General features: G+C 46.9%; 1 long non-coding RNA gene across 3 annotated transcripts; it reads left to right on the forward strand.

Moving 5' to 3' along the window:
• Positions 1–8,409: 8,409 nt before the first annotated feature.
• LOC101719701 (uncharacterized) lies at positions 8,410–11,395 on the forward strand. Of its 3 annotated transcripts, none has more exons than XR_015452206.1 (5): positions 8,410–8,970; positions 9,692–9,848; positions 10,226–10,346; positions 10,712–10,794; positions 11,152–11,395. It is a non-coding gene; the product is annotated as an uncharacterized LOC101719701 (long non-coding RNA). The 3 variants fall into 3 exon arrangements; XR_001183549.3 differs by having other exon boundaries at positions 8,410–8,591; positions 8,794–9,848; XR_001183548.3 differs by having other exon boundaries at positions 8,410–9,848.
• The last annotated feature ends 5,380 nt before the right edge of the window (positions 11,396–16,775 follow it).

Below are 16,775 nucleotides of genomic sequence, written 5' to 3' on the forward strand. Positions count from 1 at the left end.
TCTGGCCTTCCATTTCATCACCCTTCAATAGCTCCTTTTTTCAGTGATCTTTAAAAATTACAGTCCCACCAGTTTCTTCCACTGAATCTCTAATTCTGTGTCAAGTAGCTGGGAAAATATCAACACAAGCATGTAAAACATGCATCTCCACTTCGCATAGACAAAGCAGAACTTTCTGTTGAATCAGGCTATTTTTTCCATCTTCTTCAAATTAGTAAACCTCACTACTTCTCAGATATTCAAGTCAAAAACCTAGGCATCACCACGACCTCCATTCCCAGACGGCCCATGCGGGTTTTTCATCAGGCAAGTTGACTCTTCCTCCAGGATAAATCTTACATCTCTCCACTTCCTGTCCTCTCCACTGCTGTAACCTTAGTCTGAGTCTCTGTCACTGCTCTGTGGTGGATGTGGGCTTTCTAATTTACTTCCATTTTCCTCCCTCATTTCCCTGACCATATAGAACAGCCAGAATGCTAGCTTAAATAAACTCCCTGATTATAATTTTCCAAAGACTTTCCACAATACCTGAAATTCCTGGGATAGAATCCAAATCCCTTGTTGTTCTGAGCTCTTGAAGGAAGGACAGAGGAAGCTGCAAAGCTGAGTAATGTAAATATTGAAATCTGAGTAAAGAAGCTGTCACAGGAGCGAAGACGACCCCAGTGATGATAACTGGTTTGCATTTCTTTGGCACCGAAGCTTACCAAGCATGTCCCTGGCCTCTTCTGCCCATTGGGTTGTGTGTCTTACCCGGGCGAGCTCCACTGAAGACTTTGCCATGAGCCGCTGCTCACTCTGAATTTCACACACAGTGCTCTCATCCGACAGGGAGTTGTTGAAGGCAGTGGCTGCATCAGCTGAACTGTGTCATCTTCGCAAACATGGCACTATCACACAGTGTATACTGGCACCTATTTCTAATGGATGCACTTAATTTTTTAGATCACAGAAATAGGGGGCAAGTGGCATGGGAAGGTCCCTGTGTCCCTTTTCCTGCATGTTTCCCTCATGCAGCATCTTGCTCTGCTATTAACTGCAGCACACAGTTTATGTTAAGGAGCAGTCTGAGCTCTGAATTGTCTGGGTTTTCACAAATGCCTGGGTGCATGTCCCACATTATCTTACTGTTTAGAATCATTTCAATGCACTTAAGTCCCCAGATTCACCTACACATCACCCTCTCGTGTCTCAACCTTCCACAATCAATGAAAACCTATTGTCTCTTTAATTTTGCTTTTCCCAGAACATCATAGATTTGGACCACACAAAGTGTAGCCCTCACAAAATGACTTACCTCACTTAGCAATATGAAGTTAGTGTCCTCCATGTCCTGCCATGGTTTGATGGCTCATTTGTTTTTGTTTTGTTTTGTTTTGTTTTTGGTACCGGGGATCGAACTCGGGTCCTTGTGCTTGCACAGCAGGCGGCAAAACCACTGAGCTAAATCCCCGGCCCCCTCATTTGTTTTTGATCACCAAGAAACTTTCCAGGCATTGCTATACCGTCATCCATTTTCCCATTCATTTATTGAAGGACATCTTCGTAATTTCTGGTTTGGGACAAGTGTGAGTTATAAAATTGCTATAGACAACCATGAGAAGGTTTTCCTAAGCTATAATTACAGAGTATATGCTATATGACACAGCTTTTTGTCACTATGACAAAATACCTGAGGAAAACAATTTAAACTCTGAAAAGTTTATTGTGACTCATGGTTTCAGAGGTTTCAGTCCATGATTGGCTCACTGCATTGTTTCTGGGTTTGTGGTGAGGCAGCTTGCCACAGCAAAAGGTATAGCAAAGCTGCTCACTTTATGCCAGCTGGGAAGAGGGGAAAGGGAGGAAGAAGGAGGGGGATAAGAAAGGAACATTTATTATTGTCAGTGTTTTGGATTTTAGCCTTTCTGATAGGTTTCTAATGGGATCTCATTGTCATTTTAATTTTCAATTCCCTAATGACATATGGCATTGAGCATCTTCTTGTATGCTTATTTGATATCTGTATGTCTTCTTTGGTGAGATGTCTTATTTAAATCTTTTGTCTATTTTTAATTGGGTTTTTATTTCTGTTGAATTTTAATAATGTGAAGAAATTGAGTGGAAGAATTTTAGATTCATGCCCATTTTCAGTTATGTGTTGCAACAATTATTTCCTGGTTTCTGGTTTCCCTTATCATTCTCTGCAAAGTGAAAGTTTTCAGAGTAGAAGTTTGACATTTCAATGAAATCCAACTTATCAACCATCCTTTCACGAATCCTACTTTTGATATTTTATATATATATATATATGTGTGTGTCATCTCTAAGCCCAAAGTCACCCAGATTTTCTCCTATAGTATTTTCTAGAAATTTCAGTTTTGCAGTTAACATTTAGAGCCATGATCCATTTTGAGTTAAGTTTTTGTGAATGATATTAGTTCTGTGTCTTAATTATTTTTCTCTTTTTCTGTGCATGTAGATGTCCAGTAGCTCCCATACCACTGGTTGAAGAGACTGTCCTTCGTTAAACTGCTGTGACTTCTTTGACAGAGACTTGTTGCCTGTGTGTGAGTGAGTTTCTCTCTGGTCTCTGTGCTGTTCTATTGATCTCTTTGTCTCTCTAACACCCCATTCTCTCCACTGCTGCACATGTACATCTGGAGACCAGGAAGTGCCAACCTTTCACTTTGTCCTTCTTTGATATTGGGTTGATTATTTTGAGTCTTTGACATCCTACATAAAATTTAGTATCGTTTGCAAATATCCACAGAATAACATGCTGTGTTTTTATTGGAATTATATTACATATTAAATCTGTGACTTAGTTACTTTCTTCTCGCTGGGACAAATACTCAACATCCACAACTTAAAGGAGGAGAGTTTCATTTTGGCTTAGGTTTTTAGTCCATGGTTGGCAGGCTCCAAAGCAGAAAGGCATGGTGGAAGGGCCTGGCGGAGGAGAGGTGATCAGGAAGCAGAGAGAGGGGAGCAGCCAAGGAGGGAGATGCACCCTTTCAGGTCACACCCCAATGGCCACCTCTTTGACTCCTCCTAACATCAAATTTAGCTATAAGTGCCCCCATAATCCAATCACCTTTCCGAAGTGCCACCTATGAGCACATAAGGCATCGGGAGACATCTAGATACAAAGCATAGCAATCTGTATATCAAATTGAGAAGAATATATGTCTTCGAGATATTGGGTCCTCCTAGCCCTGAAAATGGAGCATTGTTCCATTATTTGACCTTGATGTTTGATGACCAGAGTTTTTTTCCCTTCACATGATTTCTGTGCAAATTATGCTTAGTTCATACCTATGCATTTCATTGTTTTGGCACTAGCATAAACAATATTTCTTTAATTTTGAATTTCAGTTCCTCATGGCTCATGTATAACACATGCAGAAAGCAGGTGACCTTTGTATATCGACTTGGTATTTTGCGACCTTTATGGTTCTTCAGTTCCAATGGATGTATTTCTTCTTAGGGTTTTCTACTTAGATAATCATGTCATCTGTGAATAAGGACTGAGCTATTTTTCCCAATCTGTACACTTTTCTTTTACTTTTGTTTTTTTCTTTCCTCATTACATTAATGAAGATGACCAGTACTATGTCAAAGAGAGGCACAGAACTAGATTTAATTACTAGTGAGGGGACACAGAATTCATGATATTTCTTAATTATCTGTTTATGTCCATAGGAACAGTAGTGATGTTCTTTCTCATTCTGATATTAGTAATTTGTCTGTCTTTATTTCTTGATTAACCTGCTAGAGGTATATCACTTTTATTGATCTTTTCAAAAAACCAGCTTTTAGTTCAATTTATTTTTTCTCTATTAATTACTTATTTTCAATTTCATTGATTTCTCTTCTGATTTATTAGTCTTTTGTTTTGCTTATTTTAAATTTAATTTGCTCCTCTTTTTAGAGTTTCCTAAGGTGGATTTTAGATTATGGGTTTTAGATTTTCTTTCCTAGTATGTGTTATGAATTTCCCTATAAACACTACTTTCATCCAATTCCACAAATTTGGGTAGGTTGTTTTTTGGGGTTTTTTTTTAGGATTTTCTTTTAAAATTTCTCTTGAGACTTTGACTCATGTGTTTTTTAGCAGAGTGTTGTTTAATCTCAAGATATCTGGGAATTTTCCAGATAGCTTTCTGTTACTGAGTCCTAGTTTAATTCCACTGTGGGCCAGGAACATACTTCCTATGATTTATATGATTTGTTAAGCTTGTTTTATGGCTCAGAATGTCTATCTTGGTTAATGTCCCATATGAGTTGGAGAAGAATGTGTATTTGGCTGTTGTTGGGTGATGTGCTCTATAAATGTCAATTAGATCCAGGTGACTGATGACACTGCTCAGTCTAACTACGTCCTGATGATTTCCTCCCTCCTGGAAGTGTCAACTACTGAAGGCGTGTTGCAGTCTCCGGTGGAGGGCGGATAATCTGCTTCTCCTTGCGCTTCTCCCAGTTTTTACCTCACATATTTTGACACTCAAACTTTAGGTGTTGGGGATATACATTAATGACTTCTAAACATTTGCGGAGAATCAGACCCTTTTATCATTAAGTGACAGGTCTCTTTATTCATGGTAAACTTTCCTGTTCTTGGTTCTGCTTTGCCTGAAACTATTATAACCATTCAAGCTTTCTTTTGGTCCATATTAGCATGGCATAACTTTCTCCACCCCTTCACCTGTAATGTGCCTATGTCTTTATATTTAAAATGATTCTCTTTCTCATATCTTGCTCTTTTAACTTGTTTAGACAGTATCTGCTTTTTAAATGGTGCGTCCTCACTGTTCACATCACAGTGGTTGTTGTCACAGTTGTATGAACTTCTACTGTCTTTGTACCTGTTTTCTGTTCTTTTGCATTTTGTTTCATCTTTTGCTCTTCCCCTGTTTTCTGCCTTCTCTGGTTTTGAGAACTTTATAGGATTTTATTTTTTGCTCTTTGTTAGCAAATCAATTATGCCCTCCTAAAAGAATCAGTTTCTCTAAAGTTTCAATAAACATTTTCAAGTAACCCAATCCACCTCCAGGGGCTCTATCCAGCTTTAGCAGTCTTGAGATGAGGATTGTGCCTGAGAACCCCAAATTCCCCCCCTGGATACTTGCAGCATCCCTGATGTTCATGTCCTTGATCTGCGTGGAGCAATCAACCACTGCATTGTTGCTATTATTACTGTTATCTGTGAAACAAATGAAGGATAAGGAAAATAAAAGATCTAATTGTACCTTTATTCTTTCTGTGATGCTTTCCATTTTTTTTATGTAGATTTGCATTTCTGGCCCATATAATTTTCCTTCCTGCTGAAGAATATCCTTTACTGTTTTTTGAAGGGCATTCCTTCATTTGAAAAATTCCTTTGGTTTTTGTTTCTCTGAGAAAGTATTTCTTCTTCACTCGTGAAAGGCATGCGTGCTAAAGGCAGATAACTGCAGTGGAAGGGCTTCTTTTCACCACTTTAAACGGTCCGTGCTAGCCTCCTCCTGCTTGGCTGGACCCTAATGAGACGGACGGAGCTCTTACCCTTGTTCCTCCAAGGCGAAGGTTTCGGTTGATTTGCTTTCCCCACCCCACTGGTTTATTTCAAGATCTTCTCTTTACCTTGATTTCCTGGTTTGAATACACTATGCCTGCGTGCAGTGCGCATTTTTTGGCATTTGTCCTGTGCAGAAGGTGTTCTCTGAGGGGCCTGGGTCTCTTCTTTCTTTTGGAAACTTCTCAACCCTAGGTATTTCAAATATTTCTTATTCTTTGACTGCTCTGTTTTTTATCGTCCTGGTTTTCCCATTGCACACATGAAACTCCTTTTATAATTTTGTTATTGTTCTTGGATATTTTGCTCCATTTTTTTCAAGCTTTTCCTCTATGTTTCAGTTTGTGGAATGCGTAGCGACATTTCCTCTGCCCTGTGAAGAGTTCCTCTGGGCCCATCCAGTGTACTTAGACAGCCACACAAGCCAGTTGTATAAAAGCGTTTTTCATCTCTGTCGTTTTCTCCCGGTTCTCAGTGTTTCCAGCCCTCTGTTGACATCACCCATCTGTTCTAGCATGCTGTCCACTTCTTCCATTACAGCCTTGAATGCACTAATCAAAGTTAGTCAAAATTCTGCCTGGTAATTCCAACATCTGTGCCACCTCCTCATCTGACCTGCATGAGGCTTCCCCTCTTCAGACCCTGTCACTGCTCTCGGCACATCAGGTGTTTCTGGGTGAAATCTGAGACGGGTGCCCCTGGAAGTGGGACCTGAGGTGCCCTGGATTTTCCTGTGGGCTTTTGTCTGTCTGTCCGGAGCTGGACCCTGCTTAATGTCTGCTCGCTCCCCACATGCTCAGGCTCCTGGTCTTGTGGTTCCTCTCCTGTTGTCTTTGGGTATGCCTAAGCAGGCCTTTTTGTACAGCTAATGAATTTTTTGATTGACACACGATATTTGAATAGATTTATGAAGTAGGAGATAACATTTTGATTCAAGTATACATCGGGGAGTGATCAACTCACAGTAATTCGCGTACCCCTCACCTTCAATTGTAGCATTTATCAACCCTCTGTGTTGACATGTACAATGCTTTATTGTTAACTGCTTTCACCCTTCTAGGACACCGAGTACGGAAACTTGACCCTCCTATCTAACCAATTTTGTATTCATTGACCCGTCCTACACTCCCCAGCCTCTGATAATGACCATTCTCTTCTCTCCTTTCCTGAGATCAACTTTCTAAGAGTCCACCTATAAATTGGAGCATCTTTTTAAATTTCCTGTCTTGTGCAACACTCCCTACCACTTGGAACATCCTGCTGTTTTCCTGGAGCCCTGTTGTAGAGGTATAATATTATGATTAAATTTCAGATGTTTTCATGGTCCTCCATTTTTGCCTGGGACCAGATCTGTGTAGGGATCCTCCCTCCATTGAGTGTGATGGCACCACACCCCAGTAAACCCATGAGGCATTGAAAATATCATAAGATGACAAGGCATTATATACACCCAATCTACCAAGCTTTGGCTCAGCCTTGCCCACCTTAGGTGTGCTCAGAGTATGGATATTCATCTACCATTGGGCTGTATCATCTAACTCATGGCTGGTTTTATAATAAAGTATTGAATAACTCATGTAACTTATCGACTACTGAAATAGTGAAAAGCAGTGCCCATCTTATAAAGTTGAACATCTTAACTGCTTTGAAAGTTGGGGACCCTCTGAGCTCTTTCCGTTCTCCCTTAGTGAGACAAGTAGGTAGGCCAGGCTCTCGGGTGGTGGAGTGCCCTGGGACAGTAGGGGGTGGCCTTTTATACCGAGACAGACCTTCTGGGCATATTTCAGAGTGGGTCCTTTCCCTCTCATCCCCTAAAGAGTGAAGCAGTTCCTCCCCATCATTTTACCCTGAGATCTGAGGACCTCCTGGAGGTAAAACCTACAACCTTGCAGTCCTGGGGCTGAAGTGGTTCAGGTAGCCCATGGCCAGGTTCCAGCCATCCCCGGTGTCCAGCTGCCTCCACTCCCACTGAGCAACCTTGGCTGTCATTCTGGGGTCTGCCTGTCATTCTGGGGTCTGCCTGTCTCTCCCCTTGGCCAGGTGACAGTTTGCCCTGGACCTCTCTGCTCCCAGCAATCTGACCAGAGCCTCTGGTGTCTAGTTTGCCAGGTTTTCTCTGCTGAGAGCACAGGTGAGATGCTTCTTTCCTTCTGGAGGCAACACTGGGAGTCTCAATGTATTTTTCTCTCTTTTTTTTTGGTACTGGGGATTGAACTCGGAACCTTGTGCTTTCGAGGCAGGTGGTGGAATCACTGAGCTAAATCCCTGTCCCCCTCAATATATTTTAAAAGGTACTGAATGTAATCACACTGACAAGCAGATCAGGAGGAGGAAGGATGCTGGGACTGCCCAGGCTCCTTGATGGGGACGCGCCTCTGCCTTTCCTCCTTCTGGCCTGATGCATGGCCTGTGAACACTGTCCACTGTGTGTGGTGTTCAGGGCTGGGCTCGCTCTACCAGGTCTAGCCCCGGAGATTCCTCAGCGAGGTGGAGCCCCATCCTCACTGGGCTTCAGTGCCTGTCTGCATCCAGATCTGGACTGGGTCTGTGTGACCTAAAGTGTGATGGGAGGGGGTGACTTTGGGGAATCTCTCCAACCAGACAGGCTGGGCAGGCGACCTGCTTATGAACAAGAGGGTAAGAAGGCAACAGCTGTGGCTGTGGAGCAGATTCAGCAGCCTCTGTGCACTGTGGTGTTGCCTGGCCTGGCTGCCACACCGCCCCTCCTGCCCCCTGCTCCCCCAGCCCTGCAAGGACCTGCCTGCCTGGCAGGTCCCTGGGCTCCTGGCTCCCTCCTCTCCTGGCCTCCTGAGGAAGTGTCTCTGGCCCAGCCAGCCTGGCCCTCCTCTTCCTGTTTCCCAGTGGGCCTTGTGGGCGGGACTGCAGGCCTGTTCTGTGTGCTCCTGGATTCCCTGTCCTTCAGGAAAGACACAGCTGCAGCTCTGGCCTTCATGCCTCAGGCCCTGAGTGGGGTGGCAGCACTGCCCCCTTCCGAGGCACACAGTGTGGTGGACCATGGGGACACTTCGGAAGGCCTCATCTTCCCTCTGTGCAGGTAACCCCACTCCAGCCCCACAGGCTCTGCCCAGCGGCTTGGGGACACTCAGGAGCACAGGCGACAGAGCCTGGCTCTGGGTGGGGGCGGGGCAGCACAGAGGAATGCTGAACCAATAAAAACCCCTTTGCATTTGCGGCTGTAAAACTTTATAGAGATTTCTCAACACATGACATGAATAATAACCAGGCTTTCTTTTCAGTTATTGCCAACCCAGCACAGCCTGTGAGGCCTTCTAAAGCCCAGGATCCCTGGGTGCGGGCCGACAGGGCCTGCCCTGCAGCAGCCTCCAGTGGCAGGAGGGGTCAAGCGGGCCTTCCGGAACCTTCTCGCTCCTTGTGACGGGCCTGGGGCGGAGCCAATGACCTCATGCCTCATTGTGGGTTCGATTGTTCCAATGGCCTATTGCCATGGGAAGTTGGCGAGTCCCCTTCCAGCCCCATTGTTTAAACTGGAGTAGGGGAGGTAGGGTGCAGGATTCAGCTTAGCTGGGTGGCACGGTCACCCCTGGCCTGGGGGAATCTCAAGGCCCCTTTCCTGCCCCTGGCAAGCGACTGGCAGGAGGACCCTGGCCGAGCTGGGTTCTGAAATCATTTCCTACGAGGATGTTGCGGCCCCTGCAGACCAGTGGTGCCCTCCGCATGCTGTGGGGCTGACTCTCCCGGTCCTACTGTGTCCTCCTCTCTGAGTGGACATGGCAGAGCCACCAGGCCCCCACGGTGGCCCCCACGTTCTGGGTGGGTGGGAGGAGCCAGGGTTAGAGGGGAGGGACAGGATTCTGGCTCCCAGGGCCGTCCTGAGAGGCAGTGAAGACGGTGGGGATGATGAGGGTATAAGCGGTGGCCTAGGTGGGCGGAAGGAGGGGCAGGAGCAGACCAGAGAAAAACCTCGCTCCTCTCCTGCCTGCGCAGCCCCAACCGGCTTGGGATTTTTGCCGTTAGCACTCCCCTTGGAAGGAGAGGAAATTAATGCATCTCACTTTCACTCCTGCATCCCACTTCCACTTCTACTCCCAAAATGTCACGGGTTGTCTCTCCGCCTGGCTGCCTCGCTTGCTGGCAGCGGATCACACAGGTAATAATTTATCCCTTGATGCTCAGGTGCAGCGCTTGAGGCTGCCAGGTGCCTGCACCTGCCCCGGGCCTGGACTCCTGGAAGACTCAGGCTCCTCGTGCAGTTTTGGCGTCTCCTGGGCTCTGGGATCAGGCTGCTTCCAAGGACAGGCAGGCTGCTCCTCACATGGACGGGTGCATGAGTGTGAGTGTGTGTGTGTGTGTGTGTGTATACATGTGTGACTGTACCCATTAGGTGGATATGCACAAATGCATGCACACACGTGTGTGTGCTTGTGTACCCATTATGTACACACTGAGAACTGTGTCCCAGCCATGATCACACTATGACACAGTGGGCCTGTCCCATCCCCTCGCACATCCCTCTGATCAACCGGCTGATTTCTCTGGCTCCTACCCCATGGCATCCCTGTGCTCAGTGCTGGCAGGAGGCTGCAGGGCCTGACAGAGGCAGGGAGGCTGTGGCAGGGGGGTCCCGGGCAGAGCACACCAATACCTCACCACTCTTTTCCTGGTCCCTGACTCCCTGCCCTGAGCCTCGATCTCTTGGCTGATGCACAGGAGGCATTGGAGGTGAGGATGCTGAACTTGGAGGACAGCAACGTCAGGTGAAGGGGAGGCAGCAGCCTGGACTTGAGCCCCTACTCAGCACATGCGAGAGGAGAATCCCAATACAGCAAAGGTTGTGACAAAGGGCAAAGAGCGGCGGGCGGATTGTATTCTGGAAATCACTTTTTTGTTTGTTTGATTTTTTTATGCGTGTGGAGTATTTTTTAAATAAATTTTATTTTATCTCATCCCCCCGACCCCCCTTCCCTCCCTCTGTCCAAAGCTTGGAAATCACTTACTGGTGATTCTAGTGGGAATGGACTTTCCACTCTCCACTCCTTGAAGGAGTCAGTTTCTCTGCATAGCCCTGGGCTCCTCACCACCAACCCACAAGTATCATTAAGTGCTGGTTATTGTGCGTTTGTCTTTCTGGTGGAGGGGAGCAATGTTTTCAATCCTCAAGCCCGGTTAATTCTAATTGAGCTGCATTCACTGAAGGTCCTGAAAAATACATTCTGAACAAACAGATGGTGGCTGGCCTGATGGACAGATGGACACATGCACTAATGGGTGCGAGACAGGTGAGAAGCTCCTAACCTCCTATTTTTCCCACCTCAGTGAAGAGGGGGCCTCCCCTGCCCTTCCCCTCACTCCTTGCCCCTACACAATTGACCTGGACAACTGGCTTCAGTGTCCTCACTGGGTATCTAGCAGCCACTGTCCTCTGGGGTGCTCCGACGTGAGGGCAGCCCCACTGTCAGTATGGAGTCCCTACCTCACTTCCACCACCCCAGAGGCTGCTGCTAGGTCTTAAGATCAGGAAGGGGTCTGGGTCAGTTGTCAACACCCCTAACTTCCTTGAGACCCAATTAGCCCTAATGAACACAGCTAGCCTTCCGGATGTTCCCCTGATCTCAGCTCTGCCACTTTCCTCACAGAAGCAATAATTGTCGGTCAACAACCGGCACTGTCCTACCCACTCACTGAGTCACAACTATGACAGCTGTGACTGTGCTGGAGCCCACATCCACTTGGACCAATCACAGGCCTGCAGCTACTAGATAAGCAGCACTCCCTTCTCTTTCTTGGGTCAGCCTAGGAGTGCCCTCTGCTGTGTACTGACCCCTGCCATGCTCCCACACAGGTACTATTAAAATAAAGTCTCACTTCAGTGGTCCTGTACATCTGCTCGTGATTTATTTATCAGATAGTGTGAGCTCCGAAGGTCCTGTAAATGTACTTAGGATTCTCCTGAGTTGTGTGGACAGAGTGGTCATCTCAAAAGAAAGAGCAATAAATGCTGTTGTCCTTGAAGAGCTCCAGAGACCAGCAGACAGTGAAGATCAGCAACTGAGACCTGCACCCAACAGTTTCCCAGTGGTGTTTGACACAAACCAGCACTGAATGGCAGCAGCTGGCAGTGACAGAGACCAGCAGCCAGCAGAGATGACCCATGACACCCGGCACAAGAAGAAGTGGCAGTAAGCAGCAGCTGGCTGGGTCAACTGTTGGCATACAGCATTAGCCAGCATAGTCTGGTGCCATCAGGACCATTAGCAGAGCTGCACTTTGCTGATCTGTGACTTCCATCTGAATGAGCAAAAGAACCCTCAACCCATCAGTGCCAGTGGATGGGCAATGGATGGATGCGTGGTGGGTGGACAGAGTGGGACTAGGTGATCCTACAAGTTGTGTTTGGATGGTGAAATTCCGAGTCTCAGATCTTCCCCTTTCACGGTGTTTTCTGCCCAGCATTTTGACTGTGGGTGCCTGGATGTGGCTGCTGGTCTTGCTTTGTCTCTTCTTGCCCACACCCAGCTTGGTGGCCTGGCTCCACACTTGGCACTGGTGCTTACCCTGAACTGACAGCCTGTCTCCCACCACAGAGCCTGGAGAAAAAGAGGCGGAGACCAGCATTGGCCAAGTGCCCCCTCCATCCACACAGGAGCAATCCTGGTACACAAAAAGGAATCCTGGTGTCAAACTGTTTGGGGCCACAGCATTGTAAGTCTTACCCCTTGAGATTCCGAGTGCTCCCTAGTATCCCTGAGGCCTGAGTGCTGTGCTGTGCTGGAGGGCTGTCCTGTGTAGCTGCCCATGGAGCCCTCTGTGTTGGGGCTGAGAGGAACCCTGAGGTGGGCAGCAGAGGGACTGTGAGTGGCAGACAACTGGGCTAAGACTGGGGGGGGTCCCTTCCTCACAGGGGCTGCTCCCCCTTTCAGAGTCTTAATTTCTTCATTTAGGATAAGAATACCAGTTCCCCCATGGGGAGGGATGGAGGGTACAGCATTAAGCACCTCATTCAGTGTATACAAAGAACTCCACACTGAGTACAGGCTAGATGACTGGTTATCATTCATATTTATATAAATGACATTTGCAACCAATGATGTTTAATACAGTCATGACATCCCACCTCCATTACCATCCAACTCTAGAATATTTCCATTGCTTCCAGAAGAGAGACCCAGCCCCATTAGTAATCATTCTTAACTCCCCCTCCCCAGCCCTGGAACATCGTTGATCTGCTTTCCTTTTCTACAGAGTCTTTTGCCCTGGACTTCTCACTTGGGGGGGATCCTGTAATGGGGGCTCCGTAGTGCCTGGCTTGTTCCACTGAGCGGGATATTTTTGAGGTTCTCCCAGGTGATTGGCCACTACCCAGAGGAAGACCAGGGTTAGCCCCAACGGAGAGGGCTCCAACATCACCAGAGTCTGTCATTCCAGACTTTATTAACTGATGAGCTCGCCTTCCCTCTGCTGCTGGGTTATCATGAGATGTGCTGATTGCTGCCCTGGCACACTGCTGTTCTACCTCCCCACAGCCCCAAAACAGCAGGGCCGACTGATCACTGACTGAAACCTCAGAATCCCAGGGCCGGAAGGAACCTTTCCTCTTATCCAGTTGAATCAGGCATTTGTTGTTACATTTGTTACATTTGCTATATTTGTTGCATTTGTTACGGTAACAGATAGCTGGCTAACACGATATATGTAGTATGTGTTTGTGAGTGGAGTGTGTATAGTAAACATTACGTTTGTGTGTTTGTATGGTGTGTGGCATGTATCTGTATGGTGTGCAGTGTGTATGCAATGTGTGGTGTGCTTTGTGTGTATAATGTGTATTTTGTGTTTGTGTAGTGTATAGTATGTTTGTGTGGTGTGAGTGTGAAATGTGTGGATGTAGTGTTTGTATGATGTCTGGTGGGGTGCTGTGTGTGATGTGTGTTGCATGTGTCCCTGGTGAGTGCTATGTATGTAGTGTGTGTGGTGTTTGTGTACTTTGTGTGTCTTGGTATGTTTACAGTATGTGTCACATGTGGTTTGAGCCATGCATGTGTATGTGGCATGGTTTTTGAATGTAAGTATGGGTGCATGTCTGATCGTGTGCCCTGGACAGCAGAGGCCTGACCTTTGCATACACACTGTGTAATGAGCTCGATGCCTCTCTATCATGCTCATTTTTGCTACCATCCTTGCATCCATCCATTTATTCATCTAACTATCTATTCACCTATTGACCTATCTACCCATCCATCCACCCATCCACCCATCCATCCCTCACCCATGCACCAATCTATCCATCATCTACCCATCCATCCATCCATCCATCTATTCACCTACCCATTCATCAATACACCCATCTACACATCCATCCATCCACCCACCCACCCATACACCCATCTACACCTCCATCCATCCATCCACACACCTATCCATCCATCCACCCCTCACCCATACGTCAATCTATCCATCCATCTATCCATTCATCCATCCATTCCCCTACCCACTCACCAATACATCCATCTACACATCCATCCATCCACCCATACACCCATCCATCCATCCATCAATGCATCCATCCATTCACCCACCACCCATCCACCCACCCACTGACTCATGCACCCATCTACACATCCACCCATCCATCCATCTATCCATCCACCCCTACACCTGTCTACATAGCCATCCATCTACCCATCCCTGCATGTGTCAGGAATTACACTGTAACAGGCCAATGGGGAGCTTATGATAAAAGTGACTGAACTCCAAGATGGCAGAGGTCACAGATGCTATATTCTGGTCCCACCATGTCTGGAGGCTTTAGAAGATCCTGGGACATCTTGAGTCCCAACTTTAGATGGGAAATAGCCTGTCTCTCTTGAGTCCTGACTCTGGAGCTTTACAGAGAGTTCACAGGCTTTTTTGAGCAAGTGTATGGTTATCCTAGACTTGTTGCAAGTAGAATGAGGAGAGAGACAGGATGAAAATCCCTTTCATTTACTTCATTTCAGGTTTTCTCCAGTTTGTTAAGTCATGCCCTCTGAGAACATATTGCCTCTGGACTTGTGTGCAAAATGTGAAAGCATTCAATTAAAAACCTTGAAGCCACCCTCCTGGGGCCCAGCTTAGTGTGGCTGCCCTGGGGGTTGTTCCACTGGGTGTGCTGGGAAAGCAGCATGCATGGGTCCGGGGCTGTCTTGCATGGTGGAGTCTTGGGTTGGTGCTATTGGAGGCAGGCATCTCCACTGAGGGCAAACAGGCAGAGTTGAGCCGGGTGTGCTGAGGGAGGACGAAGGTCTGGGCAGCCCACAGTCCTGTGTGCAGATCCTCCCTGGGATTCCTGGGGTTTTTTCCTAGTAAGAGCAGCCTGGGAAGAGCTCAGCTGGCTGGCAGTTCAGGGCAGGTACCAATGCTGTGTGAAGGTTTCTTGCTGTCTCCCCGCCCCCCCTTCCTCTTCCCTTCCTTTCTGTACTACGGATTAAACCCAGGGCTCTTGCTCCGAGCTGCATCCCCAGCCCTTTCATTATTTATTTAGAAACAAGATGTCACTAGGCCAGTGAGTTCTCCAGACTGGGCTTGAACACATGATCCTCCTGCCTCAGCCTCCCAAAGTGCTAGGATTATGGGCATGCATTCCATGCCTGGTTACGTCTAAGGACTTCTCTCTCTGTCACAATGGAGAGCCTGCCCTTCATTTGGGGTTATGTCTTTATTATGGGCTGGATTGTTCCCCCTACCTCAATGTATATGCTGAAGTTCCTGCCCCAGTTCCTCAGACCTTGACTAGTATGGAGATGGTCAGATGAAATTGGCTGAGTGAGTTTATACTACAGTTGGGTGGACACCTCCACCTGTGTGATGAGGGTCTTTGTAAGAAGGAACTTTTGGACACAAAGTCAGCCGTGGCTGGACTGTGCTGTGTGAAGATGGAGGTGGAGTTCAGGGGATGCAGGAACAAGTCTAGGGTCACCAACATGGCCAGCATCCACCAGAAGCCAGACAGGCCTGCCACAGACCTTGGGAGCCTCCAAACGTCCAACCTGCTGCACCCAGGTCCCAGGCTCTGGCGTCCAGGCCTGGGAGAGGGTTAATTTCTGTGGTCTAAGCCATTTGGTCTGGGGGCTGTGTTGGGGGGTCCCAGGAACCCCAAGGGAAGCAGAAGACCAGGCTGCTTCTGATGAGGGTACTTCTTGTGCCTGGGCTGATCGAACCCTGTACCCCTCGGCCCAGAATGGAGGGCTGTTCAAACACTGTGGGTGAGAAACGGGCTCACAGATATAGACAGTGAAGATGCCAGCTGCGGTAGAGACAGGGAAGTAGCATAGATTTAGACCCCAAAGACGATGGGCTTGGTCCTGTTGTTCTGCCCGCTCTGAAGCTGATGTTGCTCAGATGGACTTCCGTCTTAAGAAAATGGCCCAAAAGCCAGCCACCAGCAGAACAGGGTGGGTGCTCCTGAAGCTTTCCTCTCTGCAGGGCCCACCTCTTGCAGGGGCAGAGTTTGGTGGATGCAGGGAAGCTGCCCAGGATGAGGAGCTATGAAATGTTTCATCACCCCAGATCCCTAGATGTCAGGTAGGCTTTCCTTTAAAGTCCAGCCTGGGCCATCCAATGACCTATTTTTGTCTCTTATAAGAGTTTTACATTTCAATATAAATAATATTAAGTGTGCTATAAAGTAATCACAGCATTAACAGTCTCTTGGATCTGGCTTCTCCACTTCAAATGTCTCCAGGAGTTATCTGTGTTACTGCTTTTTATGGTCGAGTAGTATTCCACTGAATGGATGTTTCATAGTGTGCTTATCCATTAGCCAGCTGATAGACAATTGAGGTTTTTTTCAATGTTGGGTTATTATAAATAATACTACAAACAGAGTATACATGTTTTAGTGGGAGCACAGTTTTATTCCTGTTGAGCAAGTACCAATAAGCGGATCTATTAGGTCATGTGCAAAGTGTATGTACAACCCATGGAAATTGTATACAGATACTCCTGTTTAACAACCGAGTTATGTCTCCGTGACCAGGTCATTAAAGGAATTGGTCCCTAAATGAGGAATTGGCTACAGTAGGTACATTACAATAATCAGAACAAAGAAATGGTCAATGGAAACTCCATCTGGGAGGCTGCTTTTATTTGCATAACTCTTACATGCAGCACTGTAATGTATAACAGCACATAAAACTACAGCACTCAATGTACAGTACAGTCGGCACAAACTACAGGATTGTACTGTAGAAGAAGCCGCCATTTGGCACCCTTTACCCCAGCTCCT

This window comes from Heterocephalus glaber, unplaced genomic scaffold (genome assembly GCF_053883595.1).
Source record: "Heterocephalus glaber isolate CG9 unplaced genomic scaffold, H.glaber_assembly_v1.0 deba00001444, whole genome shotgun sequence".
In the NCBI taxonomy this organism is placed as follows: Eukaryota; Metazoa; Chordata; class Mammalia; order Rodentia; family Bathyergidae; genus Heterocephalus; species Heterocephalus glaber.